We start from the raw sequence: 5,276 nt of genomic DNA, 5'->3' as shown, positions 1-5,276 counted from the left end.
AAAAAAAAAAAAAAAAAAAAAAAGGAACTACTTTCTTTTTTTTAAATTAAAGGTCATTGCAAACAAAAAAAAAAAGGTGAAAGGTGAGTTACATTTTGGGCAATCTTACTGAGTTTACAAAATGTTTAGTTCACAGCAGGTTTCAGTTTGGACTTGAACAATCTGTAAATACTTACTTAAAATTTAAAGATAGGAGGACAGCACAGGTCACATATTGCCATTAACAAGACAGAAGGAATTTTCCGTCATTCCCAAGGCCTTGGTGCTGTGTTCCCACATGTGGCCCCAGCTCTGCCAAAAGCTTGTCTTCTTTTCCAAAGAAATTCCAATGTTTGCAACCAGCCCTGACTCCTGAACTGTGAATACCTCTGACAGAGTCATATGTCGCTGAAGCTTCTTCAACACCCAGACAGGGAAAGGAGAGAAACAGGGAGGCAGACGCACAGCGTCCGGTCCGTCCGCTATCTGAATTGCAGATTTTGACAAATGTGTTACATTTTATATTGTTCTCTGTTCTGTGTATGTGAGGGCAGGGACCATGTTCTCCGTATGCCACAGTCCTACACCATGCCCAGTCATTGATTCCAGGACTGGACTGTGTACATAGAATGGGGAAATAACCTTTAGACATTTAAGAAAACACGCACTATATTCAGATTAAGTTCATTCCAACATGAGATTAGTTCTTCTAACTCTGCAGAATGGACAGGCACGACACCCATTTCAAAGGGTTGCTTTGAGGAGTCAACGAGGTACATACAGGTAAGGTAGTCAGCACTAGGTCTGGCACATAGTGCAGATTCAGTAAATCAAAACTATTATTTTGGTGAGTGTTCTCAAATGTCAAACTCCCATGGAGGTCCTCAGGCATTACCCAGCCAAGTTACCCCATTTGGTCAACAACAACTAATATATGGCAGGTGGTTCAAAAGTAATGGATTATTCACCTGCAAGGAATCACATTGTACTCATGGTATTAAATTATTCAGCCTTTCATGCCAAATTCTCTGTTAAAAAGGAAGCTGATCAATCCCTGAGTGGGACTCAGTGTTGATTTGATTTAGTTTTTTTTTTTTTTTTTTTGCAACTTTCTATTTTCCAGCTAGTTGTAACCATTCACTGGGTGCACACTCACAAATCATCCACTATATGCCAGGCCAAATAGAGACATAGAAAGATATTAAACAAAAAAGATGTTTCAGTATGTTCAGTGGTGGGAGACAAGCAGCCCACAGGCCGACTCTAGCTCTTACATATGCTTTCAATCCAAAAATGTTTTAAAGATTTGAGCCAATATTTAAAAATCAGGGAATTCCACATAAATATCCAATATCCAGCTTCCCCTGGAAAAACCAAATGATGTGGCAACACAAAGCCAGTAGTCCTACCAACTCTTCCCTGGCAAGAATCTACGAGTTAAGTAGGGGCAGCCTGCCACTCTACACTATGCCCTGCTCCTCACCAGAACCAGGTAGGTACATAATTTGTGGGGCTCAGTGAAAAATGAAAACGAGGGGCCCCTTGTTCAAAAATTATTAAGAATTTCCGAAGAAAACAGCAGAACCTTAAACCAAATGTGAGGTCCTTCTGACCAGGGAAGGGGAAGGGGGCCTATGTAACTACACAGGTCTTATGCCCATGAAGCTAGTCCTGGCTCTCACCCCCTGGACACACAGGAAGATAATTATTTATCTAAGTATTCTCTCATTCATTAACAATCAAGCCTGTATTTACAGTAAGCTAGATATCACACCCCTGAAATCTGAGGTTCAAAAACTAGAGTAGAGGGGCCAGGCACAGCAGAGATAGAGAGCCACTAGGGTCTCTTTCCTTTTTGTTAAGACTGGATCCACACCAGAGACACTGAAAGTTAATCCAAGTAAAATTAAACCGCTCTCAACAATACAGATTGGCTTGAGCCCCTTTGTTGGCATCACAGGAGCCTCGATTACGAATTCTGAGAAACAGCTCACAAGCACTAATGAATAACTAAGTCCTGTCGGCTGTGCAGACAGTGGGCCCAGAAGCGAAGGGCTGGCCTAGGAGAGATCTGAACATGAACCTGACCATCTGGCTCTCTATGACTCACTTTGATCACAAAATGAATTGCAACAAATTGAAGAGCACATGGCTAGAGTTAATTGTCTCATCTGTAATCTGAATCTACTTTTAAGCAGTTATTATTACCCTCTATCAGGTGGAAACATTTCCTACCATCACTGCAAAGTGCCTTTTCCTGATGAACTGTAATGGATCATTAAATTCCATATCTGAATAACAATACTGTGCACTTATTCAGTGCCTTTCATCCAGGGATTTCAAGGCAGTTTGCAAATAATTAAGCCCCTTACACAGCAGCCAGAGGTGAGCCACTGGAAAAGAATTGCCTGAAGATACTGAGTCAAAGGGCATAATTCAATAGCAAGAGAATAAATGGCTTTCTCCCAGGCACTGGTAATACTGAAAGTGAATCCTGATCCCCTCCCTCCCTTTCACCTCACCCCTTCTTCTTCATAGCAGATCTTGACATGCAACATACAAAGAACCAAAAAAGTAACTAACAGGAGTGTTCATAATTTAGCTATGAGTTCAGACACACACTTAACTGAGGAGTGTGTGTCTCCATGTAATCCTGGCAAACACACCACCAACTGACATTTCAGTCCACCTGCAGAATAGACAGAAGAATTTACTCAACACATTCATGATTACCAAATGGCAAACCTGAAGCCTCCCGCCACCCAAAATGAAAATACGGCTCTGCACCAATAAAGTTATGTTCTAACAAAAATACTTTATTCCACGGTTATGTGTTCCATTTCTGGGACTTCTCCTATTTGAATGATATTCAGGTTTCAGGAGTTAAAAGGATGCTGGAAATGGTCAATCAATACATTTCTTTTAAAAACCAGAACACTAGAAGGGAAAACATTTCAGCCACTCAAAGTTTTGTGGTGAAATTATAAACTCCAGAAAAACTGAATTTACAATGGAAATGCTGACAGACCTTTCACTGGAGCAGTTTGAACGCAACACTGTAATTTGGCAATCTCTCTTACAGACTAAAGACTAATTCTAACAAGATGTCATTTTGACTCACGTTTATTATTACCTGCAAGAATGAAAAACGCCGTTTACTCGGGAGGAGCCAGAGAACCAGGGTGGGGCGAGCTCACATTTTAAGCAAGACGCCCGCTGCTTTACCAAAATAGCCCTCTCCGCCAAAGGAGGGGCAGTCTTTCACGCTCAGCTTCTTTCATGTCAGCCCGAGCCTTTGCAGCTCGACATGCCTTTCCTACATGTTACATTTTAATGATCTGAGAAAACCGTTATCAGCGTTAACATCTCTAATGTTACTCTAAACAGACAAAAGCAAAATATCTCATTAGGCATCATCTCCGCCAAGGTTCCCACTAGGCAGGAAAGGATTTTATCTGAAGTAATTACCCTTTTTAGTTAAATACACTCAACAGATGAAATTTACACAGAGAGTGAGAGACTGCAGCACTAGACAGCGAAGGTGAAAACCAGGAACGCCGCGTCTCGCCGTCCGCGGGCCCGCCGGGAGGGTGCGGGTCCATCTCGCGTTCGCGGGTGGGGCGCCCCGGTCCCTCTCTTTTCCCAGCGGCTACGGGTCACGGCGACGGCGGTGACCTGGCGGGCAGGCTGCGAGGCGCGCCTCCTCGGGCCACAAACCACCCCGGCAGCGGCCGCGCCAGAACTTCCCTCAAGTTGCCAAACTCGCCTACGCGCGGGAGAGCGCTGGGGATGCCCCGCGCGCCCGCGACCCCGGAAGCCAGGAGTGTGCCGCCCCTTCACACACTCACTCCCAGCCCTGCCCGCTTCCCCTCACGGTCCGAGTTCCTGCAAATCCTCGGCCAGACTGAGGTCGCCGATATGCTCGCTCCAGTTTCTCCCCCCGTGGGCACCTGGGGTAGCCCGTGAGCGCCGCCCGCCGCCGTCTCCAGCGGCGCCGGGCTCCCGAACACCCGCCGAGTGAGGGAAGCACAGCGGAGCCACGGAGCGCGTCGGCGCGGGGACGGGGAGGGCAGTGTCCCCTTCATAAACCAGTCTCCTGTGTGAAGCTTCTGGGGCTTGGAGACTGGCGTGTAGGGTGTGTGTGTTGCACTTTGACTTCATGCAGGATCTGTGGGAGAGGGGGTGCAAGGTTTCCCTCTCAGAAGCCTGGAGCCCTTAGGTCTTAGCTATGCGGGACACTTTCTGACAACCCGATCTTTCGCTAGGAGAGATTCGACCCAGGTCTGCGCCGCGAGGCCCCCAGCTCGCCTCTGCCGGCGACCCTAAACTTGGGCTTTGATTTCCCGCCGGTCGCGGTGGTCCGGGCCACCCGGCGGCGGCTGACAGCTGAGCGCAAAGGCGCCGCGGCCAAGGTCCTCGCGGAGCAGCCCGGGGCGCGCACGCCGGGGGTTAAGGAGGAGGCCGCCCGACCTTGCGCGGGGATCGCGGGCTGGGGGTCGGGGCACCCGGGCCTCCCTGGGTCGGAGGCAGGGCCGCGGGTCTGACAGCTGCTGCGGCTCGCGCAGACGCGCGCCTCCCTGCAGCCCGCCCTCCCCACGCCTGACTTATTACCCTCTGCTCCTCCTCCCCCTGCTGTTCCAAAACACCCTTCGACGCCAGCAAAATACAATGCCGCCTCAGCCGCCGTAAACAGCCGGGCGGGAGAGCGCATATTCGGCGCGGCGCGGCCGCCGGCTCGGCTCCCACCCCCTTCCCGTTCCTAGAAAATGCCATAAAAGCGGGCAGGGCGCGGGGAGGGCGGCTGCGCGCCCGGCGGCAGGGGCTCGCTTCCCGCGCCGCTTCCCCACGCCTCCCTGCCTGCTCGCTCCCCCCGCAAACTTGCCCCGCCACCCCGCCCGGCGCCGGGGCCCCGGGTCCGGGCCCCGGGACTCACCTCGCCGGAGAACTTTGCGTCCTTTTCCGCCTCCTCTTCTCCGCGTCTTCCCGGCTCGCAGCCCCCTCCCGGCAGCCGGCGAGGTGGGCGGTTCGGGGGTCACCGAAAGCTCGCGGAGAGGACGCGCATCACATGGCAGCTCGTTCCCAGCCCCCCGAGTGCGCCGGGAAGGGGGAGGGGAAGGGGTGAGGGGAGGCCGGGGAGAAAGCGAGAGCGGGGCGGCGGCGGGAGTGGGCAGGCGGGGTGGCGAGGGCGGCGGCCGCTCACGTTAGCGTTGTGCGACCGCAGCCCAGGCGTGCACGGCCGCTGCTGCTGCCGCTGCTGCTGCTGCTGCTGCTGAGGCGGCGGCGGCTCGGCGCNGNTT

The 5,276-nt window shown here is 51.2% G+C and overlaps 1 protein-coding gene across 2 annotated transcripts in view; it reads right to left on the bottom strand.

The window, feature by feature from the left end:
- The window catches only part of BACH2 (BACH transcriptional regulator 2), a 385,872-nt gene extending 380,596 nt beyond the window's left edge, over positions 1-5,276 (bottom strand). For both annotated transcript variants that reach the window (XM_017876778.1, XM_017876780.1), the window contains exon 1: positions 4,913-5,276. The gene's annotated coding sequence lies outside the window, so the exon portion shown is untranslated. The remainder of the gene's footprint in view (positions 1-4,912) is intronic.

This window comes from Rhinopithecus bieti, unplaced genomic scaffold (assembly GCF_001698545.2).
Source record: "Rhinopithecus bieti isolate Rb0 unplaced genomic scaffold, ASM169854v2 scaffold_10354, whole genome shotgun sequence".
NCBI lineage: Eukaryota > Metazoa > Chordata > Mammalia > Primates > Cercopithecidae > Rhinopithecus > Rhinopithecus bieti.
The sequence above is the reverse complement of the archived record's forward strand: the minus strand, read 5'-3'. Positions and strand labels throughout refer to the sequence as shown.